This window comes from Salvelinus sp. IW2-2015, linkage group LG16 (genome assembly GCF_002910315.2).
Source record: "Salvelinus sp. IW2-2015 linkage group LG16, ASM291031v2, whole genome shotgun sequence".
Lineage (NCBI taxonomy): Eukaryota > Metazoa > Chordata > Actinopteri > Salmoniformes > Salmonidae > Salvelinus > Salvelinus sp. IW2-2015.
Genome location: NC_036856.1, coordinates 18,048,986 through 18,067,788, shown reverse-complemented (window position 1 = coordinate 18,067,788; position 18,803 = coordinate 18,048,986). Strand labels below are relative to the sequence as shown.

The 18,803-nt window shown below is 43.4% G+C and overlaps 3 non-coding genes across 3 annotated transcripts; all 3 read right to left on the bottom strand.

Annotated features, from left to right (window-relative positions):
• Positions 1–8,704: 8,704 nt before the first annotated feature.
• trnav-aac (transfer RNA valine (anticodon AAC)) lies at positions 8,705–8,777 on the bottom strand. Its single transcript has one exon. It is a non-coding gene; the product is annotated as a tRNA-Val (tRNA).
• Positions 8,778–9,506: 729 nt separating this feature from the next.
• trnad-guc (transfer RNA aspartic acid (anticodon GUC)) lies at positions 9,507–9,578 on the bottom strand. The gene has a single exon. It is a non-coding gene; the product is annotated as a tRNA-Asp (tRNA).
• Positions 9,579–17,244: 7,666 nt separating this feature from the next.
• trnag-gcc (transfer RNA glycine (anticodon GCC)) lies at positions 17,245–17,315 on the bottom strand. Its single transcript has one exon. It is a non-coding gene; the product is annotated as a tRNA-Gly (tRNA).
• Between the last annotated feature and the right edge of the window lie 1,488 nt (positions 17,316–18,803).

Sequence of the window (18,803 nt, the reverse complement as noted above, 5' to 3'; positions counted from 1 at the left end):
ATGAATTGGGTGGGTTGAGATTATTAAATATAAAAGCACTAAACCTCTCTCTAAAAGCTTCACTCATTCAAAAGTTTTATTTGAACCCTAAATTGTTCTCAAGTAGGTTACTAAGAAAAGTGCATCCATTGTTTAAAAATTGCCTTTTTGCCTTTGTGCAGATTGCCATGTCTCATTTTCGATTAATTGAAAATGATACTTTTTTCAAAGTATCTGTCTTTTTCAAACAAGCATTGCAGAGCTGGCTACAATATCAATTTCATCCCCCTGAAAAGATAGAACAAATATTACAACAAATATTATGGCTGAACTCAAATGTGCTGGTTGATAAAATACCTGTATTTATGGGAAAGATGTTTGAAAAGGGTATTTTGTTCTTAAATGATATTGTAAATTGTAATGGTAGAGTTATGTCCTTCATGGAGTTATCAGAATTGTATGGGAAGGTCTGCTCAATCCAAGAGTACAACCAATTGATTACAGCATTGCCCCAAAAATGGAGGAGGCGGGTGGCAGCGGGAGGAGGTAGGGAACTGGTCTGTCTGCCCAATATAAAGGATCAAAACTGGCGGAGGAATAAAAATAGCATAAATAAGAAAGTATACCAGTTTCATTTGAGGACCAGGATGTTAACAACTGTGCCATACAGATTGCAAAATAGTTGGGAAGAGATTTTTGATGTACCGATTCCATGGTACAGGGTGTATATATATATATATATATATAAAACAACTCAAGATTCAAGACTTCATGCTTTTCAGCTAACATTATTATATAGAATTCTTGCCACCAACATAATGTTGAATATTTGGGGCATAAAATCATCGAAGCTCTGCAGATTTTGTTGTGAAGATACCTAATCAATAGACCATTTATTTTGGTATTGCCCTCAGGTAGCCTGTTTCTGGTCTCAGGTTCAGGAATGGCTGAAAATGCATGGCATTGATCTAAAATTGACCCTAGAAATAGTACTGTTAGGAGATCTGGAGAGACCGGGTCACTCAATTACTAATATTCTTAGTAAAAGTATTTATCTTCAACACGCATGTAGATTCTATTCGATTAGATAGATTGAAATCGTATGTTAAGCATCATAGCATAGTTGAAAGATATGTGTTGCATAGAAACACGAAGTGGGTGGCCAGCAGAGTTAGATGGGATGGGCTGAGGTAAGCTGAGGGTTGGTATGTGGAATTGGAGACAAGTGGGAGTGGAGTTGCTGTGTGAGAGAGAGAATGATGGTCAAAAGATAAAGGGGGGAAAAAAGTCAAAATAAAACATAATAAAAGTATATTTGAATGACACTAAGTGGCAGTGTTTTTCCAACTAATGCTGGTTTGCCTGAGGCTGATGCTGTGCAGGTGTTTGTACACATGCATATACACACTCTCATTCAAATTAACACATACAAGAACACACACATACATGTAATAGTGCCAGACATGCACACAAACATATACAGTTGGCCATTCTGTTATGATTTCAGTTGTCCTTGATGTCCTTTGTTTTTAAATGTATTATTTTGTTTTATTTTTTTGCATTGTTGTTTGCTGTTTTCTTCTGTCTTTTCCTTTTTTTCTCTTTAGCTCATTCTCTTGGTTGTTGGTGCATTGGGGGTTCTTGGGGGTGGGGAATGGAATTAATTGTATTTCTATTTTTTCTTCCGGGGGACTGTGGGAGGGGTCCAAATGGTTGAGGGACAGCTATTGGGAGACTGTGGGGGGATCTTGGAGGGTTCGGGTTTCACAAGATTGTGATCATGAAAAAGGAAACATTGACATATTTTATATCACTATCATGCACATGCACCCTCACACATAAGGATGGCTCTGTTGCGAAAAGACTGATACATGTTTGATAGTGTCTTGATGCTGTATTGTTTGTCCTTCATGTTCTAATACTTTAATGTTTACCCCTTCCTTGTGATTTTTGTAATAAAAAAAGAAAAATGTATTGCCACCGGAGCCCGCCAGTGTAAATAAAGGTGAAATAAAAAATAAATAGCTTGACACATTCAAGCTATAGCAATAGCATTGACATCTCATGTATGTAAACATATGGAAAGGATGATAACTGTCACGATCGTCGTATGGTGAAAGAGAGGAGGACCAAGGCGCAGCGTGATAACAATACATCTTCTCTTTATTTGAAGACGAAGACGAAACGAAACGACACTGACAAACTAAACAAAACAACAAACCGACGAACGTGAAGCTATATAAACAATAAGTGCAGACACAGGCAACTTAGACATAGACAATCACCCACGAACTACCTAATGAATATGGTTGCCTAAATATGGTTCCCAATCAGAGACAACGATAGACAGCTGTCTCTAATTGAGAACCAATCTAGGCAACCATAGACATACATACACCTAGACTGAACACTGCCCCATAAACATACAAAAAACCCTAGACAATACAAAACACATACATCCCCCATGTCACACCCTGACCTAACTAAAATAATAAAGAAAACAAAGATAACTAAGGCCAGGTTTGACAATAACGGAAAGGCTGACTTACTTTCTGGAGAGTAGAGGACTAATGTCACCAAATCAAAGTGTGTTCAGGAAAGGCAGGGGAATGATGGATCCTGCACTGTGCCTTGAGTCAGTAATACGGAAGGCACAGGCAAATAAAGAGGTGGTGGTAGCTGTTTTCTTCGATGTAGTGAAGGCCTAGTTGTCAAAGGGAAGAAAATATTGAATGTGATGTGTTGTCTGTCAGGAATGGAGTGGGGAGCAGATAGAAGGGTGTTAAAAATGCTATATATAGAGCTGTCAAGGTAATCACTGGATTATGGAAGTGTAGCGTCTGTATCAGCAGCTCAGACGTCTTTTAAAAAATCGAGATGTAATCCAGTCCCAAGCCCTAAGAATATGTTGTGGAACACTTAGGACCTCCCTGGTAGCAGCGAGGCAGGTAGAGTTGGGAGAGATGCCATTGAAGTTAAGACAGCTAACAACAGCTAACCATGACATACATATTGGGTAAATCTACAAGGACATAAGGTTACACATCCTACAAAAAATGTACTCCTAAAGCAGTGGCAGTCTGTGACCTTATTTTATTTAGGAGCATGGCCTTAATTCTATAACAGCATATTGGATGACTGTCATTCATACGCAGCTCAATGTAACATTGAAAGGTTTAGGCTACCTCATGATACTCAAATTGTCCCCATACCCATCATGAGGTTGCTACAACCTAGCCTATGAATGAAAGTTTACAACATACTATAGGAGCACAGGTCGAGAGAGAAATGTGAGTACTCAAGGTAAAAGACAGTGATACATTCAATACTGTCTAGCTGATCTAGGGTGTAATCATTAGTCCAACAGTTGCAAACAAGAGTTTCTATTGGACAAAATTCAGGTATGTTTATCCCAGTTTCAAGTTTTAATGTCACATGCACAAGTACAGTGAAATGCCTTTCTTGCAAACTCCAAAACCAACAATGCAATAATCAATAACAATGTTTTACTATAAAAAAAACACGAGGCACGACACTGCCAGGTCCTCCCTGTAGGCTGACTCATCGTCACCGGTGATCAGGCCTACCACCGTCCTGTCCTCAGCGAACTTGATGATAGTGTTGGAGTCGTACATGGCCATGTAGTCGTGGGTGAACAGGGAGAATTGGATGAGACTAAGCACACACCCCTGTGGGGCCCCTGTGAGTCAGCGTGGCGGAGGTGATGCTGTCTACCCTCAAGTCCAGGATCCAGTTGCAGAGGGAGGTGTTCAGACCCAGAGTCCTAAGCGTGGTGATGTTTAAGAAACGTTTTTCAACAGAATTGGCAGAATGAATACACAAGTTCTCATTTACAACTGCGACCTGGCCAAGATAAAGCAAAGCAGTGCGACACAAACAACAACACAGAGTTACACATGGAATAAACAAACATACAGTCAGTAACACAATAGGAAAAGTGTGTGCACAGTGTGTGCAAATGAGGTAAGATAAGGGAGGTAAGGCAATAAATAGGCCATAGTGGCAAAATAATTACAATTTAGCAATTAAACACTGGATTAACCTTTCACGAGCCTCTACCCCGGGTCCGGGAGCACCCCCCACCCCCCCCACACACTAATTAGCATAGCTAGCAAGCTTTCTAAAATAATAGTAGCCATCGAAATATCAGGTTAATTCACAAGTCAGACACCAGATGAAAGATACAAGTCTTGTGTGAATAAAAGCCACCAATTTCAGATTTTTAAAATGTTTTACAAGGGAAAGACAAATTATGTAAATCTATATACTAGACACACGTTATGCAAAATTATCACTCAGCTATTCTAACAGTTCCCCTATCATTTTTCTTTACTTATCCTTCGGAGTGCTTAGTCTACCGTAATTTCTATGTGGCTGCAAAATGATTCTAATATAGATATCCACTCAACACAAATGATATAAAAACCTCTTCAGATGACAGTTCTGCAAACATATTATATCATGGTTTTATATAAGTGGAAGTTTTTTGTTTAGAAAAAAAGTGCATATTTCAGGTAGGTATAAATCAGCAGTTTACAATTGTCAGCACACCATCACACGAATCGACTAGAATCCACTAGATAGAGCAACGTCGCTATAGACTCAAGTTCACTCATCATAATTAACTATTGTCAATAAAAAATATGACAAAGCATAAGCAATGTGAATATGACCAAGTTCTTGGTGATTTCAGACCATAGTTCAGATTTTACTAAGGACGTTTCAAGACGGAAAACACAAAAATCGAACTTAAGTTAGTACGGTAATACCCAACTATTGAAATATTGTTACATCATAGAGATAGCCATCGATTCTCAAGCAATGAGCTCTATAAACGTAAATTCACCGACAGCCAAATAAATACTATAATCTTTTTCACTAACTATCTCAAGTAGACATCTCTTCATCGATGACACTCCCTTGGTAAATTGACATCATTTTATCAATATAACTCATATATACTAGTAGAATTATAATTTACGTCGGTGGCAATATTTTAGGAGTCCATACAATAACCGCTGGTTACACAATAAAAATACTAGAAATCAAGCTCATATGTCTGACGTCATCTATGCAGATGCTGATCTAGTTTAATTGAAAGCTAATCATATACTGACTAAAAAATACAGGGTTGACAGCAATCGAAAGACAAATTAGTTCTTAATGCAACCGCTGATTTACATTTTTAAAATTATCCTTACTTTTCAATACAGGGTTGGCCAAGGAAGCTATACCAAACAAAATGGCGAAATATGCGTTTAAATATTTCGACAGAAACACGATTTATCATATTAAATATTGCTTACTTTGAGCTGTTCTTCCATCAGATTCTTGGGCAATGTATCCTTTCTATGTTATAAACGTCTTTTGGTCGATAGATGCCTCTGTCCTCGAAATGTCCACACCAACGACCGACACCCTAAAACGTGTCCAAACTTTCAGAGCGCACAACAAAGAAATTCCTCAAAATCGCACTAAACGGATATAAATTGATATAAAACGGCTCAAATTAACTACATTATGATGTTTTTAACAACTATAACGACTGAAAACATGACGGAGAATATTGCGGTTAGAAAACGATTTGGAACGAGGCAGGTCGATGGCCTTGACGCTTCAGGCGCACGTTGAGAAAGGGAGGTCTCTGTACATTTTGGTCTTTTGTATGGCTGTGAACGTCCCATCGATTTCATTGAAAACGTGATGACGTACAGACACCCAGAGGAAGACGTAGGCAGTGGTCGTTTCTTTAGCATTCACTGTCGCCTTATAAACAGACCCCAGATCAGAGGTAAAAATTTCTGAAATCTGAACCCTGTCATGAAAAGTGCTGTAGAAATTGTTCTGTACCACTCAGAGACAAAATTCCAACTTCTATAGAACACTAGAAGGTGTTTTCTATCCAATAATAACAATAATATGCATATTGTACGATCAAGAATTTAGCACGAGGCAGTTTAATTTGGAGACACAAATATGCTAATGCGGAACAGCACCCCCTATAGTTGCAAGATTAATAGATGTGCAGAAGATGAATGTGCAAGTAGAGATACTGGGGTGCAAAGGAGCAAAAAAAGTATTTAAAAAATAACAGTATGGGGATGAGGTAGTTGGATGGGTTATTTGCAGATGGGCTATGTACAGGTGCAGTGATCTGTGAGCTGCTCTGACAGCTGGTGCTTAACGTTAGTGAGGGAGATATGAGTCTCCAGCTTCAGTGATTTTTGCAATTCGTTCCAGTCATTGGCAGCAGAGAACTGGAAAGAAAGTCGGCCAAAGGAAGAATTGGCTTTGGGGGTGACCAGTGAAATATACCTGCTGGAGCACGTGCTACGGGTGGGTGCTGCTATGGTGATCAGTGAGCTGAGATAAGGCAGGGCTTTACCTAGCAAAGACTTATAGATGACCTGGAGCCAGTGGGTTTGGCGACGAATATGAAGCGAGGGCCAGCCAACGAGAGCATACAGGTCGCAGTGGTGGGTAGTATATGGGGCTTTGGAGACAAACAGATGGCACTGTGATAGACTGCATCCAATTTGCTGAGTAAAGTGTTGGAGGCTATTTTGTAAATGACATCGCCGAAGTCAAGGATCGGCAGGATAATCAGTTTTACGAGGGTATGTTTGGCAGCATGAGTGAAGGATGCTTTGTTGCGAAATAGGAAGCTGATTCTAGATTTAATTTTGGATTGGAGATGCTTAATGTGAGTCTGGAAGGAGAGTTTACAGTCTAGCCAGACACCTAGGTATTTTTAGTTGTCCACATATTCTAAGTCAGAACCGTCCAGGGTAGTGATGCTGGACGGGCGTGCAGGTGTGGGCAGCGATCGGAGCATGCATTTAGTTTTACTTGCATTTAAGAGCAGTTGGAGGCCACGGAAGGGGAGTTGTCTGGCATTGAAGCTCGTCTGGAGGTTAGTTAACACAGTGTCCAAAGAAGGGCCAGAAGTATACAGAATGGTGCCGTCTGCATAGAGGTGGATCAGAGAATCACCAGCAGCAAGAGCGACATCATTGATGTATACAGAGACAAGTGTCGGCTCGAGAATTGAACCCTGTGGCACCCCCAATAAGACTGCCAGAGGTCCGGACAACAGGCCCTCCAATTTGACACACTGAACTCTATCTGAGAAGTAGTTGGTGAACCAGACGAGGCAGTCATTTGAGAAACCAAGGCTGTTGAGTCTGCCGATAAGAATGTGGTGATTGACAGAGTCGAAAGCCTTGGCCAGGTCGATGAATACAGCTGCACAGTATTGTCTCTTATTGGTGGCGGTTATGATATCGTTTAGGACCTTGAGTGTGGCTGAGGTGCACCCATGACCAGCTCGGAAACCAGATTGCATGTCGGAGAAGGTACAGTGGGATTCGAAATGGTTGGTGATCTGTTTGTTAACTTGGCTTTCGAAGACCTTAGAAAGGCAGAGTAGGATAGATATAGGTCTGTAGCAGTTTGGGTCTAGAGTGCCTCCCCCTTTCAAGAGGGGGATGACCGCGGCAGATTTACAATCTTTGGGGATCTCAGACAATACGAAAGCGAGGTTGAACAGGCTAGTAATAGGGGTTGCAACAATTTTGGCAGATCATTTTAGAATGAAAGGGTCCAGATTGTCTAGCCCGGCCTATTTGTAGGGGTCCAGATTTTGCAGCTCTTTCAGAACATCAGCCATCTGGATTTGCGGAAGGTGAAATGGGGGAGGCTTGGGCAAGTTGCTGTGGGGGGTGCAGGGCTGTTGACCGGGGTAGGGGTAGCCAGGTGGAAAACAACAGTTGATTGTCAAGGGCAATGAATTCCATTATCTTGGCTTTAATTGATTTCACCTTTGAGTTGTCACGCTGAAATTTTCTTACTCTTTGAAATGACTGCTCGACTTGTTGACTGCTCGATGCCCACAGTAGACATTGTGTGGGCTAGGTTAGGAATGCTGTGTTGCACATGTAGTGCAAAATTTTACGTGGCGTCCAAACTTTTGACTGGTACTGTATATCTTACTTGACCGCGTTTTCATGAATTTGATGATATAATCTTGAAAGCCATTCAAAAGACCATGGACATGAACATGGAAGTATGACGTAAGAAGGCATCATCTGCACAGGGTATTCATATTCAAAACCAGAGACAACATCCTGGTACTTTGCCAGCTAGGAAAGATAGAAGAGAACGCATAGAAACAAACGCTCTCTGTGGTTAACAGAAGCTATCGGTACGAACGGAGTCGTTTCTGAAGCCAATGTGGCATGTTGAATTCATTTTCTTCTTATAAATTTGGCTTTAGCATTTGAACTGTTTTGGCTATAAGCTTTTATGACCCCATTCCAAAAGTTAAGACTCTGGAGCATGTACGTGCCTTCTGTACATGGTAGCATTAACCATTATTAGCTAGCAAAGTTCGTAAAAATACCTAGCAAAACTAACGTTAGCTAGATAAAATCTGGTGCTCTCCCTCAATCTTAGCTAGCTGGCTAACGTTATACTGCATCTTAAGTCTATCTGACGACATCACAATGATGACAAAGCATTTTCCAACCAATTTCTTTTTGAAATTTCCAAGCCACTATAATGCACTTTTGACTAAATCTTCATCAGCGCCAATTGACAATGCAAAAGAATGTTATAAAATGTGCAACCCATGAAGACTGTAACGTATTCATTTGATTGTTTATTGTCAAATATTGGTCAGAGCCCAAGCTACTTTTTGAAAATATGTTTCCGCCCGGTCTCGAACCGGGGACCTTTCGCGTGTTAGGCGAACGTGATAACCACTACACTACGGAAACTGAGCATAGCGGATAGAATTACTCCAAATACACCTACTGAGTATTAAGTATAGCCTCAGACTACAGTAGCTTCTATAAAAGCAAGTTCTCATTTCCATATAGATTTAGGTTGTTTTAAGAAATGCTGAATACCGTTCTCTCTCTATATATATATATATATACACACGATTTTATTTGTTTACCTTCTTAAAAAACGGAGTCACCGTTAAGACCAGGGTCTTTTTCGCAAGGGAGCCCTGCACATACAATTCATACACAAAATCAAATACAAACAAAAATAAAGCACAACAATCAAGAAAAACAGAAACATTCCTCACCAAATAGTTCCCTAATCAATATTATTAAAATTGCCCTAGCGGCATCAGAGCGTCCACTTGCAGTGTATTTTGCAGTTGTTTCCAGCAATGAGGTGCATTAAAACTAAAAGCGGATTTACCTAATTCAGCGGAGACCCAACCCTGCGAGTGGGTTTGGTATATCATGTTTTTTGTATACTTTATTAACAACAAAGTTAAGTAAGTTGTAAGCTTGTGTAGTATATAATGCATGTATACTGTTCTCCTTACAGCCAATCATGATGTTTAATGATCATATTCTACATTATCTCTTGCCCATGACAACCAATTACTGATGCGCATAACGAACACAAATGTTCATCCAAGAAAAATGGTGAGGTTTCAGGTATATCGATTACAAATCAACATTGAAAAACGTTTTTAAAAAACTGTCCTCCCCGTCGGGGAATTGAACCCCGGTCTCCCGCGTGACAGGCGGGGATACTGACCACTATACTAACGAGGACCACATGTATTGTTCACAATGGTTTTTATAAAACTGATCAACTAATTATCATTTTTGCATTTTTATTTTTTCATTACCTTAATTTCAAATAGGCAAGTCAGTTAAGAACAGATTATTATTTACAATAACGACCTATACCCGCCAAACCCGGACGACGCTGGGCCAATTGTGCGCCGCCCTATGGGAGTCCCAGACAGCCCTGATCTGTTTCACCTGTTCCTGTGATTGTCTCCACCCCCTCCAGGTGTCGCTTATTTTCCCCAGTGTATTTATCCCTGTGTTTCCTGTCTCTCTGTGCCAGTTCATCTTGTATGTTTAGTTAAAGCACTTCTGAATAAACTACCTTCTTATTTATCATCACTCATTAATATTAGAATTGTATTTCCTAAAACCAGGTCTCAAGCATAAATTACAATTGAGGCCCATGCGATTTCCACAGAGTTGGGTATGGCTGCCTTTTCCTGTTACGCTCCTTGCTTATGGAATAGCCTGCAGACTAAACTTAAACTTGAGACTTGTCCCCCTTGCCCATTTTAAATATTTATTGGAGGATTTTTATTTTTGTATTGCTTGTAATGCAAGTTTTTGTGCTGTTAGGGAATTACCAATGTGTAACTGTATTCTGCTGCTGTACTTTTTTGTGTTATCTATGATCGTTTTATTTGTCTTGCTTAGTTTCTTAATCATTGTACCTAAACTGTATTTGTAAACATGTATACGCAGGGCCCAGCTGTAAAAGAAACCCTGGTCTCAGTCTGTGTTCCTTGTTGAAATAAAGGTAGAATAATAATAAGTCAACCAGCGTGTTTTTCCCGTAGTCCTCACGGTTTTGACCCTTGCCTGTTTCTGGACTGCCTGACTGTTCTGCCTGCCTTGACCACGAGCCTGTCTGCCAGTATGTACCTCCTGGACTCTGATCTGGTTTTGACCTTTTTTCCTGTACACGACCATTCTCTTGCCTACCCCTTTGGATTATTAAACATTGAGACTCCAACCATCTGTCTCCTGTGTCTGCATCTGCGCCTTGTGTCCAGATAGTACGAACTGGCCATGACAGACCCAGCAGACTTGGACCAACTCCGCCACGCTGTCTACCTGCAGGGAGCCACCATTAGGAGACATGAGTTGGTACAGGGCCTTTTGGAAGGGCTCAGGTCCTTGACGGAACGCCACGACCATGGGTAAAAGGCTATTATGAGCAAATCAGGGAGTTAGCTCAGAGGCTACCTGCCACCTCTGGTGAAAAAACCCAATCACCCAGTAATTTTTTCCCCTATCTGTGGTGAGTTTGTACAGCCTATCCCGGCTCCCTGAGAACCCCGCTTAACACCTCCAGAGCGATATTCGGGGAATCCTGGTACCTGCCGGGGTTTTCTTTCTCAGTGCTCACTTATTTTTGAGCTACAGCCATCTTCGTTTCCTTCAGAAAGCTCAAAGATAGCGTATATTATTACGCTAATGTTGGGAAGGGCACCTTCCTGGGCTACGGCAGTTTGGGAGCAACAATCTGCCATTTGTGGTCATCTGGAGGAATTCATGGCAGAAGTGAGAAAGGTATTTGAGTCTCCGGGTTTTTGGGAGAAAGGCGGCCAGTAAACTGCTTGACTTACGTCAACTCCCGTAGTGTGGCAGACTATGCAGTTGATTTTCGCACGTTGGCCACCGAGAGTGCCTGGAATCCGGAGTCTCTTTTCGATACTTTCTTGCACGGATTATCTGAGGAAGTGAAGGATGAGCTAGCTGCTCGGGAATTGCCGTTGGATCTCGACTCCTTATCGCCCTTACCATTAAAATTGATGGACGCCTAAGGGAACGCAAGAGTGAGAGGAGGTCTGGTCTTGGGCACACTCGTGCACCCGCTATGGCGTGTTCACCTCCAAGGGAATCCGGAAGTTTCCGAAGGCAGCTCTTCCGAGAGGATTCGAAGCCACCCAAGCCCTCTCGGGAATCTACGACGGGTGAGTTGGATACTCCTGAGCCTATGCAGTTGGGAAGAGCTTGGTTATCAGTTGGGGAATGCTCACGAAGGATGAATAATAACTGTTGTCTGTACTGTGAAGGGGCAGGACATTTTATAGCTACCTGCCCTATTGGAAACCCTTGTCTCTAGTGGGTACCAGTACTATGGTGAGTCAGACTGGGAGTTCTCTAATTCCCACCACCCGCACACCCCTTTTTGTGCTTGTGCTGTGAGTAGACCAATCTAAGTCTCTCCGAGTGCTCATTGACTCTGGGGCTGATGAATGTCTTATGGATTCCACTATTGCTTCGGAGCTTGGTATTCCCACTCAGCCTCTCTGTGCCCATGGATGCTAGGGCACCGGACGGCCGCCCTATAGGGGAAGTCACCCATTGTACTGTGCCAAATCAATTACGGGTTTCTGGTAACCACAGTGAGACCATACAGTTCCTCCTCATTGCATCTCCCCATGTTCCGGTTGTTTTGGGATTTTCTCATGGCTTCAAAAGCACAATCCGATGATTGATTGGGCCTCAAGCTCCATCCTGGGTTGAAGCCCATTTTGCCATTCCCACTGCCTTCAAGCAGCACAGCCTTCCTCAAGTCGTCTTCCTCTGGATGTTAGCAAGACTGTGGATGTCTCTGCTATCCCCACAGAATACCATGACCTCCTGGAAGTATTCAGTAAGGCACGTGCTACTTCCCTTCCCCCGCACCGTCCTTATGATTGTGCCATTGATCTTCAACCAGGCACTACACCTCGGGGTCGATTGTATTCTCTGTCTGGACTAGAGACCAACGCTATGGAGGAGTACATAGATGAATCTCTGGCCACTGGGGCCGTCCGTCCGTCTGCATCTCCTGCCGGCGCAGGGTTTTTCTTTGTGGAGAAGGACAAAACCCTGTGTCCGTGTATTGACTACCGGGGACTTAATGACATTACAGTCACAAATTGTTACTCCCTACCTCTCCTCTCTGTTTGAACCTCTCCGGGGGCCACCATATTTTCCAAGTTGGACCTTCGAAATGCCTACCACCTGGTTCAGATACGCGAGGGGGATGAGTGGAAGATAGCCTTCAACACAGCCTGTGGACATTATGAGTACCAGGTCATGCCATTTGGATTCACTAAGCCCTGCTGTTTTCCAGGCTTTGGTCTATGATGTACTTTGGGACATTCTAAACCGGTTCGTGTACCTTGACGACATCCTGTTTTTTTCCCCGATCTGCACAAGAACATGTTCTTCATATCAGACAGGTTCTTCAGCGCCTCCTAGAGAACCAACTGTTCGTGAAAGCCGAGAAGTGAGTTCCACCGCTTTACAATCACCTTTCTGGGATATGTCATTGCTGAGGGCAATGTTCAGATGGATCCTGGAAAGGTGAAAGCAGTGGTGGATTGGCCTCAAACAAAGTCCAGGGTGCAGTTGCAATGGTTTCTTGGGTTTGCAAACTTCTACCGCTGTTTCATTCTGGACTACAGCACCCTGGCGGCCCCCCTCTCGGCACTCACCTCCCGCAAGGTACCGTTCAAATGGTCTCCAGCTGTCGACAAATCCTTTGTGGACCTGAAGCATTGGTTCACAACAGCATCCGTCCTCATCCATCCGGACACCTTGCATCAATTTGTGGTAGAAGTGGATAATTTAGATGTTGGAGTGGGGGCCATCCTGTCCCAGCGATCTGCCCAGGACCAAAAGCTTTATCCCTGTGCCTTCCTGTCCCATCGTCTTAATCCTGCTGAGAGGAACTACGATGTTGGCAACCGAGAACTCCTGGCGGTGACGATGGCGTTGGAAGAGTGGAGGCACTGGCTGGAAAGAACAGAACAGCCATTCCTGGTCTGGACCAACCATAAAAACCTGGAATATCTCTGTACAGCCAAGCGCCTCAACTCCAGGCAGGCCCGGTGGGCCACCTGTTTACCAGATTTAACTTCCATCTCCTATCGCCCAGGGTCAAAGAATGTGAAGCCTGATGCCCTCTCCCGTCTATACAGTTCCTCTGCCAAACGCTCAGTCTCAGAAACCATTCTCCCTACCTCATGCCTTGCTGCCACTGTGGATTGGGGTATTGAGAACCTGGTCCGCGAGGCACAATGCTCCCAGCCTGGACCTGAAGGGGGCCCGGCTAACCGGCTGTTTTTCCCTAATCCAGTCTGGTCCCGGGTCCTGRAATGTGCTCATTCCTCCAGGCTGACCTGTCATCCAGGGTCCCGTCGTACACTAGCCTTCCTCCAACAATGTTTCTGGTGGCCCACAATGGTCCCTGACGTCTCTGCCTTCGTCGCCGCATGCACAGTGTGTGCTCAGAACAAGACTCCACGGCAAGCTCTTTCTGGCATCCTTCAGTCACAACCGGTCCCTCATCGTCCCTGGTCTCATATCTCTGGACTTTGTCACTGGGCTCCCTCCATCTGATGGCAACACTGTCATTCTGACGGTAGTCAATCGGTTCTCCAAGGCCGCTCATTTCATCCCTCTCCCCAAACTACTTTCTGCCAAGGAGACGGCCCAGCTTATGGTGCAGCATGTCTTCCGGATCCATGGACTCCCGGTAGACATGGTCTCCAATCGGGGTTCTCGTCTCAGTTCTGGAAGGCATTCTGCACCCTTATTGGGTCATCGGCCAGTCTGTCATCCGGATTCCATCCCCAAACTATCGGTCAATCCGAGCAAGCTTCTTTTTTTTCTTCACCGCAGACACCCCAGTCAGCCAGCCATGCGCCCAGGTGTAAGAGCCATGTGAGGGTGGGGGGGGGGTACTGGTCACGCTCGATCTGTTTCACCTATTCCTGGGATTGTTTCCACCCTCCAGGTGTCGCTTATTTCCCCAGTGTATTTATCCGTGTTTCCTGTCCTCTGTGCCAGCTCGTTTGTATGTTTAGTCAAGTCAACCAGCGTGTTTTTCCCATGCTCCTTTTTGCTATTCTCCTTATTCTAGTCGCCCTGTTTGACCCTTGCTGTTTCTGGACTCTGTACCGCCTGCTTTGACCATGAAGCCTGTCTGCCACTCCTGTACCTTCTGACTCTGATATGGTTTTGACCTTTTTTGCCTGTCCACAACCTCTCTCTTGCCTACCCCTTTGATTATTAAACATTGCAAGACTCCAACCATCATGCCTCCTGTGTCTGCATCTGGGTCTCGCCTTTTGCCTGATAGATACAGCTTGAATGTGACGGTTGTAATATAAACGGCATACAGTGCACTTCAAACAGTGTAGCTATTCTCTCCGCAAGGCAATCAAACAGGCTAAGTCTCAGTACAGAGACAAAATCGGTCGAAATTCAACAGCTCAGACACAAGAGGTATGTGGCAGTCTACAGTCAATCACGGATTACAAAAGAAAAACGCACCCCGTCGAGGATCAGGATGTTTGCTCCCCAGACAGGCTAAACAACTTTTTTGCCCGCTTTGAGGACATACACATGCCACTGACACGGCCCCTACCAAAACCTGCGGCTCTCCTTCACTGCAGCCGAGGTGAGTAAAACATTTAAACGTGTTAACCTCGCAAGCTGCAGGCCCAGACGGCATTCCCAGACCGGTCCTCAGAGCATGCGCAGACCAGCTGGTCGGTGTGTTTACGTACATATTCAACAATCCTTATCCATCTGCTGTTCCCACTGCTTCAGAGGGCCACCTTGTTCCTGTTCCTCAAGAAAGCTAAGGTAACTGAGCTAAACGACTCCGCCGTAGCACTCCTTCCTCATCATGAAGTGCTTTGAGAGACTAGTCAAGGACCATATCACTCCACCCACCGACACCTAGACCCATCCAATTTGCTTACCGACCCAATAGGTCACAGACGACGCAATCGCAACCACACTCACACTGCCTACCCATCTGGACAAGAGGATACCCATGTGAGAGATGCTGTTCATCGATTACAGTCAGCATTTACATCATAGTACCCAAACTCGTCATCAAGCTCGAGACCCTGGGTCTCGACCCCCGCTGTGCAACTGGGTCCTGGATTCCTGAACGGCCGCCCCAGGTGGTGAGGGTAGGTACAACATCTCCACCCGCTGATCTCAACACTGGGCCCACAAGGGTGCGTTCTGAGCCTCTCCTGTACTCCCTGTTCACCCACGACTGCGTGGCCATGCACGCCTCCAACTCAATCATCAAGTTTGCGGATGCACTACAGTGTAGGCTGATTACCAACAACGACGAGACGGCTACAGGAGAGGAGGTGAGGCCCGTCGAGTGTGGTGTCAGGAAACTCATACTCACGTCAACAAAACAAAGGAGATGATTGTGGACTTCAGGAAACAGCAGAGGGAGCACCCCCTATCCACATCGACGGGTCAGTAGTGGAGAAGGTGGAAAGTTTTTAAGTTCCTCGGTGTACACATCACGGACAAACTGAATTGGTCCACCCACACAACAGCGTTTTAAGAAGGCCAGCAGCGCCTCTTCAACCTCAGGAGGCTGAAGAAATTCGCTTGTCACCAAAAGCACTCACAAACTTCTACAGATGCACAATCGAGCATCTGTCGGCTGTATGCAGCCGCGGTACGGCAACTGCTCCGCCCACAATCGTAGGCTCTCCAGGGGTATGATGTCTTGCAGAACGCATCACCAGGCAACTACACTGCCTCCAGGACAACCTACACCACCCGATGTCACAGGAAGGCCATAAGAATCATCAAGGACAACAACCACCCAAGCCACTGCCTGTTCACCCCGCTATCATCCAGAAGGCGAGGTCAGTACGGTGCATCAAAGCAGGGACCGAGAGACTGAAAAACAGCTTCTATCTCAGGCCTCAGACTGTTAAACAGCCACCACTAACATTTAGCGGCCGCTGCCAACATCTGACTCAACTCCAGCCACTTTAAAAATGGGAATTGATGGAAATTATGTAAAAATGTACCACTAGCCACTTAAGCAATGCCACTTAATACAATGTTTACATACCCTACATTACCCATCTCATATGTATATACTGTTCTCTATATCATCTACTGCATCTTGCCATCTTTATGCAATACATGTACCACTAGCCACTTTAAACTATGCCACTTTATGTTTACATACCCTACAGTACTCATCTCATACGTATATACCGTACTCTATACACATCTACTGCAATTCATGCTCTGTATCCACCACTCATTCATATATCTTTATGTACATATTCTTTATCCCTTTACACTTGTGTGTGTGTGTAAGGTAGTAGTGTGGAATTGTTAGGTTAGATTACTGTTGGTTATTACTGCATTGTCGGAACTAGAAGCACAAGCATTTCGCTACACTCGCATTAACATCTGCTAACCATGTGTATGTGACTAATAAAATTTGATTTGATTTGATTTGATTTGAAAGTATTCACACCACATTGACTTTGTCTACATTCTGTTGTTTTTCAGCTAGTTTTATCTTGTTCTTGATACCATGTCTTGTTTTGAGGTGTTTTAACTGATGTCACGTCAATGTTAATATGGCAAAAAATTCACTAGCTAGCTGACCAACAACTGTAACAATATATTTGAGAGACAACAAGTACTCATTATGCACATTTATTTATGTTTTCAATAAACATTGGAGACAAAATATGATTATTTATTATACCTTTATTTCAACAAGTAACACAGACTGAGACCAAGGTCTCTTTTACAGCTGGGCCCTGCGTATACATGTTTAACAACCAACCCTTCTATGCACCAAAATAACATGGGTGACCGAAGTAAAAGAAACTAATGCATTGGCCGGGAATCGAACCCGGGCCTCCCGCGTGGCAGGCGAGAATTCTACCACTGAACCACCAATGCTTATCTCTACATTCAAATCTAGATCTATAAATAGAGCTATACAGTTCTTTTTGGTAAGAATACATGAAATATGGCACTCATCATTTGCATCTCAATTGGCCAGCTGGAGAAAGATTAGAAATCAATAAATATATCAATAGTATGACCACCAGATAGCGCTCTAGCTCGGATAAATAGCCTAAACCTGGGAGGCCAAAATAACTTCTCCACAAAACTGTTGCCACCACATCCATGACGTGCAGATTGCGCTGCAGAGATTAATGCAATTTTCCAATCATGCAATTTCGGGAAAAAAATATCTCCATAAAATGCTCATTCCAAACAAAACAACAGATAGATACACTTGCGATTAGCCCCAGTCACTTTGGTTTAAATAAAATAACCTAATTATCGTTTTTGAATGTGATGGGTTGTAATTATACACTGAGGTACAGAGCCTTCAGAAAGTATTCACACCCAATTGACTGCATTCTGTTGTGTTACAGCCATGGCGTGAAAGTAAACTCATATGGTCCAATATGGTGTCCAGCGAAATAAATAGTGGGGGTATGCCGTACCGGTAAAACATGAGCCTATCACAATAATTAAAACTAAAATGTCAAGAAAACTGTAGGCTATTACACCGCTTGTTATCATCACAGCATGTCAGGCATGAAAAATGAACGAATGGACTTGAAAACTGGTGGAAACTATGCTCAAAAAGTGATGTGGTTAGATGAAAACACTGCAATTTTGCCAAGGCAGAGATAAGCAGACAACAGTGGACGCATAAATACTGGCCTAATGACAATCGCGAAATGTCATTACACTTTTTGGTGTATTGTGTAACAGATGTCTCTTTTAGAGGTCAACCGATTAATTAGAGCCTAATAATCGACATAATCGGCATTTTTGGACGCCGATTATGGCCGATTACATTGCATTCCACGAGGAAACTGCGTGGCAGGCTGACCACCTGTTACACGAGTGCAGCAAGGTGCCAAGGTAAGTTGCTAGCTAGCATTAAACTTAACTTATAAAAAACAATCAATCTTCACATCATCACTACTGTCACGCCCTGGCCTTAGTATTCTTTGTTTTCTTTATTATTTTAGTTAGGTCAGGGTGTGACATGGGGAATGTTTGTGTTTTGTCGGTTTTGGGTGGTTATATGGTAAAGGGGGTGTTGGGTGTAGTGTATGGGTTTGTGTTGAGTGTATGTGTCTAGCTGTGTCTATGTTGGGTGTAGTTGTCTAGGAAAGTCTATGGTTGCCTGAATGGGNTAGAGACAGCTGATTTCTGTTGTCTCTGATTGGGAGCCATATTTAAGGTAGCCATAGGCTTTCGTTTGATGTGGGTAATTGTCTATGTTATACGTTTGTAGCCTGTATGTGCACTACGTTCATAGCTTCACGGTCGTTCATTGTTTTGGTTAGTTTGTAAGTGTGTTTTGTTTCATTTTTCCTTCTTCAAAATAAAAGGAAGATGGCTTATTTTCCAAATGCTGCG